Raw genomic sequence first — 15,609 nt, forward strand, 5'->3', positions numbered from 1 at the left:
TGTGAGCTGCTCTGAAACTGGACTGTTGGTGGTGTAGAGATGCATGGGGTTCTACATGGACCTGCAACTGCTGGATGGCAATTTTATCAAAAATTTTGAGTATAAAAGTTGGAGTTGGAAATCGGCCGAAGATAGCCTGGGTCTTTGGGATCCAATCCTACTTTCCTTCACTAAGGGTGTAATGGTGACCTTCTTGATTTCCTCCAGAACTATACCCTCTTTAAAGGATGCATTAATAATTCTTAGCAAGATGTGAGCAAATTGCTCTTTATTCTGAAGAATTATGTTCAGTGGTAATACATTTTCCACACAGGAGGTGGGCTTCATATGGCCAAGCACATCTAAAAGCTCTGTTTCATTTTTGGGAGTAAATATGAAGGTCTCCTGTCCCGGGTTTTTATCGGTCTCCTTGGTGGTGATGTCCAGTTTAAGTTTATTTCTGGCTTCAATGGTATTTTGCCTAGCTTTGGTTATTTTGGCCGAAAAAGCCTTTTGCACCATATCACAATCTTCTTTCGAAGGCTGTATGGGCGGAGTAAGAATTTGCGGTTTCTCTACGCTCTTTAATATTTCAAATAGTTTGCTGGTCTTATTGTCTGCTCGTCCTATTTCCACATTAAACTAATTAGCCTTCACTTGTTTTATTTTATCTTTATACTTCTTGTTTGCTATTTTCCATCTCTCTTTGTTTTCAATGGTTCTGTCTGCGTGCCACTTCCTTTCAAGGGCTCTTTTTTGATTTTAATAGTATCTATATCTGAGTTATACCATGTGGCGCTATATTGCCTATCAACTCTTGTATATGTGTTGCATATTTATTGAGCAAAACCTTGCAGCTATCATGCTCCTGGAAGGAGGCGAGTATTGTTTTTAAGCAAGGCTGAATATGGTCTAATGGCAGCTTTTTAAAATGTCTGCTTGTGACCTTAATGTGAGGAGTGTGTATAGTCTGTGGTGCTTAGAGCTCGATGTTCAATGTTACTAAATAATGATCACTACAAATACATGGCTCAGTCTTACAGTTTTGGTGTTTTAAGTTATTAGCTATAACCCACTCAAGTTGATTCCCTTGTGGTGTGGTAGGCACCTAATTTACAACCTTGAAATCAAGGTTGTTTAAATCTTTGTCCAGGGATATAGCTACCTTGTCCTTTTTATTCCCTCGCCAATAGTTACTGTCACCTACTACCACCGTTGATACATTGGTGGATTTCAGATTGACTAATTGTGAACATAGTTCATTAGAAAAATCTGTGTTTAGTGACGGAGGTATATATACCACTATTAAATTGAAACAGCTATTGGGGGTAACTGTCAATTTCATATGGATGATTTCACAACCATCGCAGCTAGAGGTAGCTTTATACATCTTTAATGTTATCTTGGCTATAATGGCTACCCCACCTCCCAGAGCTTCTTCTCTGTTTACATTATAAATAATGTAGCCAGTGGGGACAGCCGTTTCACTTGTTGGACCGATAGGGTCCTTAAGCCATGTTTCAGTCAGACAGCAAAAATCAAGATCATTTTCCAGGATTAATTCATTTATAGCTGCATATATAAACATTTTCTGTGCAATAATCATATTGTTATGTGCATGATATTGCACAGAATTGTATATGTTTGTGTTATTTTGTGTGCTTGGGTGCTATCTTATTTTACTTGAAGTTGTGAAGGTTGGCTTAGTTTGCTTTTTAATTTGTAGAAAATGTATGTGTAGCCAGGGCCACAGGTAAGCTTTGTAGCCACTTTGAATATCTGTGGCTACTAATGATGCTGGCCAGCGTTTTGTATGTGTTTCAGTGTTTCTAATTGGCTGGTGTTAATGTTTTAAATGTGTAGTTCTTTATGTTAAGATTGCAGTGAATATGTGTCAGCCATTTAATTTGTTTTCTTTGAATATAGTCCTCTTTTTCAGGTTTTTATTTTGAAAAGTATGAAACCACCCATTTTGTCTATATTTCTAATGTATACTGCATAACTCTCACTGTTCAGTTCATGTTACCTGTGATAAAATATGATTGGCATTAATCAGTTGTTTGTTTTTGCTTTGTTGAAAATTCTATTTATTAATATGTTGACAATGGGGCTCTTGATTTTTTTAGTTTTTTTACTGTATTTGTTAACTATGAAGTCATCTGCTGTATATGTAGAAAATAGCTGAGTATAATTGTTGGAAGTTGTTTATTAGGAAAGAAAATGAATTTCAGTGAGGTGCATGATATAGAATCATTAAGTATACTTTCTGCACTCAAAACAAAATAATGATCACAGAGCAGTGGAAATGTGATTGTATCTACAATGCTTTTATAATCACTTATGCTGTGTGTTAAATTGCTTTTTGGGGTGATATGAAAATGAGTTTGTTTTAAAAAAAGATTTGGTTTGCTGAAGTGTGTTACTTTGTTGTCTTCATGTGTTTATTGGTTTGTGAAACCTAGTGTTTAATTTCATGAACAATATGTGTGATTGGTTTCATTTTTAAATATATATTCATAAGGAAATATAGGAATGTATTAGTTGTGCAAACTGCTATTTTGTAAAATGGAAATTGAATGGATGTTCTGGTGGAAATTGCCCTAATAAATGCAGGTGTAGTATGTGCTTAGCATTTCAATTTTAGTACAGAAATTAGAGGTTGTGCAATGTTTGGTTTATTAGAAGTTTCCATTTGCAACAATTTAAAATAGGAAACACACTGACGTTTTTAATGTTACTCTTACTCTACTGCTACTTGATACAGAAATAGTGGCAACTGTGAATGCCAGTTTACTGGGCACACTGGTTCTTCCATGGAGTTAAGGTGAATATTTAGCAGGCTCATAGTTACAGGTCCGACCAACATGAGGGCTTTAATAAAGAATGTGGGGTATTATTTGACACAGAAATGCCCCCTTGGCTCTGGGCTTATTGCTATTAGGAATGTGATTCATCATACTGGAGCAGTAATAGTGTCTTTATTTGATTGGAGAACAGCAGTATTAGTGATGCTTATTTAGAGTAGATTCCTGCAAGCAGATTATAGGTCATGCTTTAAAAGTGAGGTGCAAGATGTTCTGTATAGATTGTGCAAGAAAACAGTAAGACATGGCCCTTTTAATGATTGTCATTTTTGTTATTTTATATTTTTGTCACCCATTGGACATTTGAATATGTCTAACATTGTGCAAGAAAACCCCAAGACGTGGCCCTTCTAATGTTCCATCACAAAGCCTGGGAGCATCAATTATGATAAACCATCTGGTGCAAGTCTTCTGGGATGATGTGAATGATGCGTACTGGAAATTGCATGAGATGGTCTGGTCCATACTGGGCTGCAGACTTTATTGGCTTACATGTGTTATTATATTTTCACTGTAGCTGTGACCAGTGGGTGCACATAATCAACCTCCACCCATTAAAACTACTAATTTGAACAGCCAGAGGATTCAACACTGGTAGCACTGGAACACTCTATTTGAAGAGTTATGGGAAATGATATCGAGGTTCAGAGAGGAGGCTTTTCATGAAGTGCCTGCACATGTGCTGCTCAAATCTCCAGCAGTGCCACTAGGATGTGCAAGAGGCCTTCCAAGGACATTTTCTTTCTGAAGCAATGCATCTGCCAGAAATCTTTATCCACTTCATCCTGGGGTACTAATAGTGTCTTTTTTTTCTCCGGCATTTCGCAAATGTAAAAAGAACACCAAAAAAGATGTCTGCCATGGAATGGGATATGAAGCTTGGGATGATCCATTATGATAAATCATTTGGTGCAAGTTCCCTGGGATGATGTGAATGATGCATTTTGAAAATTGCATGAGATGGTCTGGACCATACAGGGCTGCTGCATTTTTGGGCTTATATGTCGTCTTATATCTTCACTGTAGCTGTGAGTGGTGGTTTTGCATACTCAACCTCCAAATATTAAAGGTGCTGCTACCAACAGCCAGAGTTTTCAAACATCTACAGCATTGTAACACTCTTTTTGAAGAGTTATTAGAAATGCTAGAGAGGTTCAGAGAGGCGGCTTCATTTTTTGTGGCATTGTGGCATTGGGCCTCATTATGAGTGTGGCGGAAAGGCAACAACGGTGTTAAAATACTGTACAAACATTATTTATTATTAAAAGATGACAAATTGACAGATAAATGTATGCAACCTTAACCATGAAACCAAGATATATAAGCTAACTATGTCTTCAGTTTTACAAATAAATAAATGAAGACATGCCAACAGAGTAACATTATTTTGAATATACATCTTTTGAAATTAAATTCATACCAATATTTCAAATAATAGGTAGACAATAAAATATGCTGTGTGTGCAAACATATTAACACTTAGCACCAACTACACTAATAACCTAAAGCATGTCATTTCCATACTTCTTGTCAAATCTGTGTGCGTCCTTTGTTTGGCCAACTACACACATGAGAAGTTCATGATGACATTTCAAAATTTACCCATCATATGTAAACATTTAAAAAACTAGGAATTGTTTTTTAAAACTTCTATTGGTACTGATAGTTGTGTGCAGTGTGGAATACTTCTTTTATGATATCAAAATTAATTCTAAAATACAAAATAAATAAAACAGAAGCAGAAGATTGCAGAATGCTGTTTGATATTCTAATTTAGGTAATCTCCAGAATCCTACCGCTGAATGTATTTCATAATGTTTTTAAAATACATCATAGTAACAATCCATCTTCTACTTTACATAAAACACTTATTACCCTATTCTTCCATTTCAAAATTTTATTTTACATGTTTGTATTCTACAACAATACAAAACATACATTTTAAAAATGTGGTTCTAACAACATTACGTATTCTTTAAATCCTTTGGCAATCTAGCTAACAAACAAGCCAATCTACTTCTGTATGCAGCCATGTTGTGAAATGTCCACAGTGAATGGATGCCCTCACATGAAAAATATTTGCACCCGTCTTAAAGTTTTTCTTACTAATAGAAACTTGACTATTTTCAAAATTCATTACTGACGTGTTGATTTTCCTACCATCTACACTGTGGGTCTCATTACGAAAATCGCGGGAAAAACGTAGTCATTACCGGCATGGTGTAATTAGCGCGTCCGTGTACCCTCGACACCGCAAATAGCGGCTGATTACGAGAACGCACATGCCGGTAATGGCTGCATCGCCATGCTGCTAAAGACTCCCAACCCCTCGATAGCGCCATCACGGGACCCACCAATACCACCTCCGCCCAGGAGCAACCCCTTAATAACGGACCCGGCAATACCATCATGCAAATACCGGGTTTGTAATACCAGACCCGGAAGTAACGTCATTGCGCCGGAACAGGAAATGCGCCGGCAGCCATCTTAAAAAACACAATCCATTGCAATCCTCTTAACACAGCAGTGGTACGGAGTGGAGAGCAGGCCCAATCAACCCATCATGTCCAAGGCGACTCGGAAGTCCACCCCCGGCGTGCGCAAGAAGCGCTTCTTGGAGGAGGAGCTGAACATGCTGGCGGACACGCTGGCAGTCCATGCCGATGAGGTCTTTGCCAATAACCTGAAATGCAAAGCCCAACTGCGCAGAAAACAAATATAGGAGGAGGTGGCACAGAAGGTGACTGCGGTTGGCACCACCCCCCACACAGTGAAGGACTGCAAAAAAAGGTGGGACGATCTACGTCTCCAGGTGTGCGACATATTTCAGCCAACCGCAGGGATGCCATGGCTACAGACGGCAGGGACCACTCACCCACCAAATTGATGCGATGGGAGGAGACGTGCAGCACAATGAAAAACATGGAATCGATTCAGGGCTTTGGAGAAATGGAGACAGGTGTGCCGTCATCGGGATATGGAGGTGAGTGTCCCCACAAACCCCAGAGAACCAAAGCATGACGAAGCACAACAGATGTGAAAGTGAACCAAGCCAATGCATGGGACATCATACACACATATACAGATCCATATCCAGATGGTGGCCCAAACCCTGGCACAATGAAATGCATGCTGCGTGCCAATCCCATTACCAACAGACACCCAAAACACAGGGATCAATCACATGTCACACATCACGCAAACCACAATACAATGGTATGCCTGGTACACATCAGTCCAGATCAGAGAGTCCACGGCGTATGCCAATATGGCCCCCCCATTGAAAGTACCCTGTGTGTCACACCTACAAGAATGCAATGCATGCAACATGAACTACTGAACAGCACCAAATCATACATCTTGCATGTAACACCATCACTGATGCCCTGCATCTCTTGTTCCCCCATAGGCACAGACGCAGAAAGTGAAGGCCAGGACCCTGCTCCAAAGGCCTCGACATCCTCAAAGCGATCCAGGGCCAGACAAGAAGGCATTGGACCTTCTACCTCCAGGGCAACACCAATGCCCAGAGTGCAACAGAGGGCAGCAGTACAGCCCAGGACAGCAGAGGGGGATACAACACCAGCCGACAACACCGCCACTACGGAGTCGGCAACTCTTGCAGAGGCAGAGGGTGATGGAATGCAGTCTGCTGCCAACAGTTCCATAGGGGAAGTAGCAGCCACTGCCCCCCAGTGATGTGGAGGTCCATGCCGAGAATTCCTAGACATTGACAACAACATCCATGTTGTATGTCCCCATACCCCCAGCCCACCCCCCAGCACTCCACACAGGGCAATGCCCCATGCAGGTACATGCCGTTGTACTGGGGAGTCCGCATTTGTCAACCACATCAGAGGGCAGTCCAGCAATGGGCCACCCTGCCACTGCACTGTCCACCTCCACAGCCCCCACTAACATGGAGGCCTGCCTGACGAGGGTTGAGGCCTGCCAGGACAGTATGATTGAACTGGTCCGGCAGTATGTGGCAGAGGGGGAATAGACCCACCATGAGATATGGGAGGCAAATTCAGCTTCCATAATGGCCATGAACTCCAACACCATTGTCATCCGAGACAGTTTAGCTGTGGTTACACAGGTCCTTGGCAGGATTCTAGACCATATGCAGCAGCAACAACCTGCACCGGCAGTCACACCGCCGTCCACCTCCACCCCATCAACCACACCTGCCAGCTCGACTCCCGCAAGCCCTATGCGCATGACCAGGTGCAGCGCACACCACACGGACATGCTGCCCCCAGACCCAAAGAGAGGCCGGAACTAGCAGGTCCACCCTGCATGTGCTAACTGCCACCTTGGGATAATCATGATTGGCACATTGTGTGTGGGATGACAATGGGTGAGGGGGAAGGTGGTGTTGGTGGTGTTTGGGGGGTGTTGGGGGTGTTTAGGGGTATGAGGTGTTGGGGGGTTTGGGAGATGGGTGAGGGGCCCCCAGACCCAAAGAGAGGCCCAAAGAGAGGCCGGAACTAGCAGGTCCACCCTGCATGTGCTAACTGCCACCTTGGGATAATCATGATTGGCACATCGTGTGTGGGATGACAATGGGTGAGGGGGAAGGTGGTGTTGGTGGTGTTTGGGGGGTGTTGGGGGTGTTGACATGCACATATCCCTGAATTTATGCGCACAGGTTAATTTGATGCAATGTGTACTGTACTATGGTCTGCTGGTGTGGATTGCATTGTCCAGATGATACAGGGGGTTCACTTGCATGCTGATGCAGATATACTGTGGATACAGAACAATGTCTTGCCACCCATATTTGCAATGTATGGTACTCTGTATGTATTCCCACTGGCGGCATTGCCACAGGTGTAATCATGTTTTGTCATCCATTGCTTGACATTACCATGGTGGCCTGCTTGTGTGTCTGGAATATTGTCATTGCTGTGCAGCATTGGTTGCATGTATGTTCAGGGTAACAGTCTTTAGCTGTATGTGCATTGTCCACTCAGTGCCCAATCTCACCCAGGTGGAGTATGCATGCCCCCAATCTCACCCAGGTGGAGTATGCATCCCCCCACAATCTCACCAAGGTGGAGTATGCATCCCCCACCCAAATCTCATCCCCCACTGCACTGCCATGGGCCAGTCAGGCAATTTACCGAGCAGCCAGGAACGTTGTCAAGCATGCCACTCCATGTAGCGTGGTAGCGAGGAGTTACGCAGCACCATGGCATCATGTGTGGATCTGGGATATCGGGCACAACCATGTATGATCATCTTGTTGGAGTCACATACCAGTGGCACATTGATGGAGTGGTATTGCTTGCGATTGCGGTACACCACCTCATTGGCATGAGGGACCACCAATTCTACATGGGTGCAGTCGAGGGCACCGACGCAATTGGGCATGCCCGTCAGTGCATGGAAGCCTACTTTAGTGTCAGCGAGCTCCTGGCCAGTCCGTGGTAGGGATATGTGGATGCTTGCATGCTTCAGGAGGGCATCCAGCACTTGGGTCAGCATATGTGAAAAGAGCGGTTGTGATATGCCATGCAGCTGGCCCACTGTGTGCTGGTAGTTGCCTGTGGCCAGGAAGTGGAGCACAGACACTACCTTCAGTAGAGGGGGCATGGCAGTGTGGATTTCTATCAGGCTGACGATGTTGTCGTGTATCATGTCCACTTTGGTGGTGATGGTGTCCTGGCCAAACGGTACAGGGTGTGGATCTGCACAGGGATTAGGTTGAATGGACTGGCTCTGACGCAAGGGATTGGTGGCTGCCTAAGTGGTACCACTGGCAGCACTGGTGGGACTTGCTGGGCCTGTCTCACCCTCCTTCTCCTCCTGCGTCTCCTCTGTGTTGCCTGTTGTTGTTGTTGTAGTTGTTGTTGTTGCTCGTGTAGCAGTGCAGGCATGTCCTCCAGCCCTAGGATTGCTACAGCAAGTGGGATAATTTTGGTGTTGGAAGGGGTGTGGTGTGTGGGTGTGCTCCTTTTGTGCTGGGACAGGCTCCATTGGCTCCACCTTTGATGATTGAGTGCACCTGTGGCAGTTGGGTACACAGCAGGTTGCTATTTACCCTTGATCCGCGATACCTGTAGTAGCACCATCGTCCAGATCCTAATTAAAGCATTCAGGATGCCTGTAGGTGCATGCCCACCTTACTTGTGGTGACTTCCTGTTAGCTACATCCCCGTATTGCCGCCGCTAAGGGGGCGTGTGGATGCGCACATGCTGGTAAGTAGGGGCACGGTACAGGCAGTGGCTGTAATGCCGGGTTTTGAGGCTCGTAATGGCCCGGACCAGTACTCGATGCCGGTATTACCATTCCGCCTTCCTTTTTTCATTACCTCCATGCTCGTAATGAGGCCCAGTATCTTTGAAACATAATCAATACATACTTATTAAAAACTAGATTTTGCAGTGTTGATTATAAATTACAACAATGGTCACTGCATTGCATGTCATGGAATGCTTTAGTTAGAAGATCAGATTAATATACACTTTTCTGATTAGGGATAAGATCCTGAGTAGTATAATCTTTCTTACATTGTGGACACATATAATTCCACTCGTAATTATTTCTATGTACATGTCTACACTAAAACGTTCCTGCACTAATAAATCAAAGAAATTCTTGACACATTCTTGACTATCTTCCTGTGTATTTTGAGAAAATTGTTGATTTCCATTTGTAACAGCTACTACATTTCGGATTGACATTTCCGAAAGTGTACTTTGTGGTTTTTCATCTACAGATATTTTAAGAAATTAATTTTTCACACATAACTTCTCTGCTGTGGAAGCTACTTCTTGCATCAATGGAGTCATTTGAAACAACATACACAAAGCTGCATTACAATTGCATTCAATTCCGCCATTACTAAATCTGCAATGAGAGTATGTTATAGTTGAACAACTCTCCAACTGCGGTACATTGTGTTGTTTCTTAATCATAAAAGCAATGATTTCATTTGAACATACTTTCACTAGCTCCTTATGTTTCCTGGCTAAGTGTTTAGCAGGTACAGGTATAAGGTTCAGGTGAGTAGCATACAGTACATGCAACCTATCATATTCTGCAATGCAAAAAATGTCAGCTGTCACTTTTCTTTCATCAAAGTTTATTAATAAAATAAACCTTCTAAATTTCTCACACGTAACAAAGCTACATATGACATTCCTTCTTTAAACACTGTTTAAACACTGTATGACCAAGATCAATATGTTCTGCTTTTAAAGTCATCCCTTGTGTTTTATGAATAGTTATCGCATATGCAGAGCATGCATGAAACATGCAGAGGCCGATAAACCAAATGAGTTTCTTCTACATAATCAAACTTTACTTCAACATGTTTAATATTTGTACTGTGAGGAAAAGTGTGAAATGCAACCGCTCTTCCTATCACTCCATTGACTGGACCAATTCCTACATTCAAGTTCCTCTTTAGCATTACCTGTACATTGATGCACAGTTTTAAAACTGCTTCTAGACCTGCTGTTTTAGAAACTGAATTTTCGAATTTAACCTAACTGAGCTTTTGCTATCTTATCCAACTCTAACGGCATAAAATTACCATCTAAAACATCACACAATTATATATCCACAATATGTTGCTTCTCTGGCAGTAGCATTGTAGGGTTAAACCTGTTACACTCTGCACGTATGCACTTCAAAGCAACATAAGAAATATTTCTTTCCTTAAGAGTCAATATGCCATTGGATGGACTGCTATCTGCATGAAATATGTAATAAATCAGTCTTCCCTATAAGACTGCTTTCACATTATCCTCATGAACAGCAATACGGATCTCCTTAAGCATTACTGCATATTCTAAGTCTGCAGATCACCTCATATTAATGGTAAATTCCTGGAATTCAAAACAATTCCAAAGGTTAAAATGACCAATACTTCCTATACTTTTTTGACTATGCTTAGATTGCAGCATTGTGAAAACTGGTTGACCTTTCACAGTAGTTAATTGTAACAAGTCTCCAAAATAAAGTATATGTTTACCCCCAAACAAAACATTGTAGTCAGTCTTCAAAACCGCTTGCATTCGCACATGAATGAAAGCAAGTATTAAGTTAGACACCATATTTACTTCATCTACAAACAAGGTTTTAATTTTCTAAGAACTCTACCTACTTCTTGTGCTGCACTTGATACAAGTGCACTTGATACTCTAGTTGGTTGTCATGCTCCACTTGTAACATTAACAGTCGATATGAAATAACACCTCCTATATTAAATTCTGATAAACCTGTTGGAGCAGTTACAATAAATGACAATGAGCAATCCATTAAATTTTGGATCATAGCTCTTATTGCATTAATTAAACAAGATGTACCTGTTATGCTTCTCTACTAGCATACAACAATACAGGTTTGTATTCAACACAAGAACATTTATGCTTGTCATGCTGTAAACCATGTAAGAAACTATCTTTAATTTAAAATAATAATTTTTTAACTTCTTTTTGCTCTACATTAAGTTTACTAACTATTTCATCACAATTCGCATCTGCAGCTTTAGTTTGTTGCATTGCACTTTCTACTTCTTCCATGGCAAGATCAACATCAGTTTGAATAATTGGCTCACCACACACATTTTGACTTCCTGCTGCAGAATCTTCCCTCAGGAGTCTCTTTTGCTAATTCAGTTGGCAAACGTTCTTCTTGACGTAGTTCTTTAGCAAAAAATGATTCATCAAAAGTTTCAATCAAATCACTCTCTGCACGCCATGGAAAGAACAACTGCAAAAGTCAAAAATAAAAAAAAATCCTTTTCTCTGCAGTTTGGCAAGACAGTTTCATGTGCTTGATGAGACTTGCCTTCTCATATCTCACTAGACAACCAGCACATCGATGTACTTTAAACCATCCTCTGTCAATGTTTGCTTCAATATTTCAATATGAATAGCATTCTGATACTTCAGGCCTCATTACACGGTAGGCGGTAAGGGTTTACCGGTAACAGTAAGGGCACCGGTACCAGTAAACCCTTACCACCTTACTACAAGTTCCCTTTGCGGGACCCGACCTTAACGGCTGGTTTTACCAGCCGTTGAAGTAGGGTGCCGCAAAGGGACCTCGGTGCTAATTATGGTACCGCAATTTGCAGTACCGTAATTACCACCTTCCCCATTCCCATTATGTCCTATGGGGGCAAAAATGGGAGTGGGGAAGGGCCTTGGTGAATGGGGAATTACCGGCCCCGCTCACCTTGGAGTAGGCCGGTAATTCTGCCATCCACCAAGGCAGACACGTTAAAATACCAGCGGCAACCATGGCGCTAATAGTGCCATGGTTACCGCACAACGTGTAATGAGGCCCTTCATATGAACAAAGATCCTCCAATGCTTCAGATCAATTTGGATAATATGTATCAATCAAGTTTGTTTTCAGAATCTTTGTACTGTCAGGTATTGCTTGAGCCAACTGCTGAATTTCACTCAAATACTTCAGTACCCGATTTCTAGTACTAGCTGGAACAAGACTTAACCAAAGTACATTAATGCTACGTCCATAGAGAGGCAAACTAGTTACCCAATCTGCAGCTTCATAGCTTCTACACTGTCCATGTGATAGCATCTCCAGACCAAGGCTTAGATGTTTTTGACTAAGACATTTATCTGCTGATAAATCTGCCCATACCTCAGCTGCATTTCTCTTTTCAGCTTTTGTCATGTATGCTGTAACATAACAAACCCCAGCTGTTGCATCATCAGCATTATACTCTACATCAGTATTTGCATTCCAAAGCTGAGCAATAACAGGATTGTAATCATTAATGAATTGGCATTCCTTATTTCTTTTCAAATTATATCTATTTCTTGGTGATTTACCGTAACACGGTGTAAAGCTGTCACAGGCCTTGGAGAGCCAAATCTGCAGAGTGTAGTACTTGTCTTTACTTTTGTATTTTCTCTAACAGTACTTTCCACATGAGTGCCTTTGAAACCTTTCCACCTTGTTCCGTAGATCATCATTCACATGCTGAGCAGGACTGGGATAAGTGACATATTTTTCTATGAACTCCATCACACAGCCATCACTTTCTTTACCAAACTGAGGAGCATACAACAGCATATGTATATGTAGAGCCCCACTTGCATGCAACTCTTTCCTCCAAAATAAATGTTCCACAGTGTTTAATGGTCTATTTTCTTTATTAGAAATAAAGTTTAACATAGATACAATACTGTTAGGAAAAAAACACGACACACTTACACGGTTCATGGAATACAATTCTCCTGGTGACAGGTGTTCTATGTCTTACTTTCACAAATCCACTCTGCAAGATCATCCCAACCATACTCTGTGAAACTTTGAGTCACAAACCAAGTTGGAGGGCCCAGGTTTATGATCATGCATCTAACCTCAGAGTGTCTCCTATATCAATATTCATTGGTTCCTCTCATTGTAGCAAGAGTATTGGTAATGTTACCCTCTAAAACTTCATTTTTGTCTTTCACCTGTTGCAATATTTCACATGTATAAAGATTTTGAAATGTACTTCCTGTCTGAAGTGTATGAGCAACAGCATAATATAATGTTCAAAATTCACCTTCATAAAATAAGTGAAAAATATATTCAACATTTTTGCGAAATCGGGAAACTTCAGAATACATTCTTGTACAACGATATTCTGAAGAAGAAATTCAAAACTTCTGATCATCCACTTTGCCTCCTGTACCAATAGGAAAACCAAAGGGAAACAACAAGCTTCTAATGTCTTTTCACAGACACTGATTGGTGCACCTTTCATTGCTTTCATTTTATACAATTCTAAACTGTCACCCATGGCTTCATGTGAGTGTAGAGGATGAATAGTGTAATCTTCATACAAACTATTCCCTTCTGCAACAGATAGACGTTGGAACTGACCTTCGCTGCTTTTGTTTGTTGACTCAACATCAAGCAAAGACAAGTCTGATACAGTCAGAAAGCCTTTGTATAAATCATTTTACTCTAATCAAAACACCAATGTGTTTTTCACCTTTCCAACACCTATAAGCTGTTGCCAATGTTCTTATCTTTAGTGGCAACACCATCTACTAAAACAAACAAAGAATCTGCAATGTCACTCTTCACTCCTAGAGTGTTTACATTTTCTTCCAAATTGAGAGGTAAATAGACAACTTTGCCTCTCACACCTTGCACTAGTGATTTTTTAGGCAGATTTCACATCTCTGTTTGCAATCTACCAATAATATGGAAAAGATGAACAGTTTGAAATGGAATCTCTTCAAACATGTAAACATATTGATGCACAACAGGGGTATCAGGCACTACCATGTTGTTCAAGACACTTCTAGGAGGAATACTTCTTTGATTATAAAATCCCCCACAGTGTACAAACATAACGTGCCTCACTTGTGTCAAATTGTTCTTCTACAAACAAATACAGATAAAGTTCTTTCCAAAAATCTTCTACACTCTGTTTAATTGTCTCCTCAATGTACGCTAGTTGCACTTGAGACTTATAAATAAGTGTGTCAACAAGATGCGCAAACAATGTTAGGTCTTTCAGTAGAAGACAACTCAAACATTGCAATACTTTCTTTATACTGTGGAAAAATCAGAACCTTTAAAAGTATAGGATCATCCTGTCCACTTCCTGTAAGTGTTTCATCTATACACATATACTCTTTTTAGTGCATATTTATCATTTGCACTATAGAAACTAAATGTTCTACAGTTCCAGTCAGAAGTGATTGAATTAAAAGTGCAACAGACATACTTGGTGCTTTGCACTCATATAGTTTACCTAGAAGATATCGAATTTGAGTATGATGTTCAGCCAGCATTCGTATATGATGAAAATGACACTTACATCTACTTTTATCAGGACAAACTAGCAAGTGACCCAGAAGTCCTGTTTTTCACGAACTTCACAGTCACCTATTCTCTGTAGCATCTTGATTTGTCTTTGAATATTCTTTTTGTGCAAAACTTGCAAAAATCTCTTTAAAACTTTATAAAAAAAGACGTATTAATTTTGCACCAGTAATTGCATACGGTTTATAGTGATTGTTTAAAAAAAAAGTTTTGAATCACTAAACCCTCGAAACAAAAGTTTCAAAAACAAAAGCTTTGACAAGCTATATTTAACATGAAAAATGCATTTATTTCTAAACCAATCCATCGATAATAAACATGGACTAGTTTCAATTGAAATGCACTTTCACATGTTAAAAGTAGCATTTCAATGCTTTTTTGTAACTTTAAAACATTACATGGACCTGTCCACTGCTACAATTTCAGCACTGGCCAGCCCCTTGTTACGTTTCAAAGTGTTTGTGTATATTGGAGGGTTCCCAAACAACCCCACAAACCCCACGCCACCCCTCCGACCCCCTAACCCTATACCCTAGCTCTGGCCCCAACCCTAATTCTAACCCCAGTGCAACCTTTAAACTAATCCAAACCCATACCCTAACCCTATTTAAACACTTAAACTAACCCTAGCCCTAACCCTAACCCCAACACCAACCCTAACCCTAAGCTCTAACCCTAGCCCTAGCCCCAACCCTAACCCAAATGTAACTCCTAAACTAACCCAAGCCCCAAACCCAACCCTATTTTAACACTTAAACTAACCCTAGCCCCAACCCTAACCCCAACCCTAACCCCAAACCCTAACCCTAGCCCCAACCCTAACCCTAACCCTAATTTAACCCCCAATGTAACCCTTAAACTAACTCAAACCCCAACCCTAACCTTAACCCTGGCCCCAGCCCTGCACTAATACTTACCTTCATTCAGATACCATATTCAAATCTTTTTGGAAGA

The sequence above is a fragment of the Ambystoma mexicanum genome, chromosome 2q (assembly GCF_040938575.1).
Source record: "Ambystoma mexicanum isolate Mex_15411 chromosome 2q, UKY_AmexF1_1, whole genome shotgun sequence".
Taxonomy (NCBI): Eukaryota; Metazoa; Chordata; class Amphibia; order Caudata; family Ambystomatidae; genus Ambystoma; species Ambystoma mexicanum.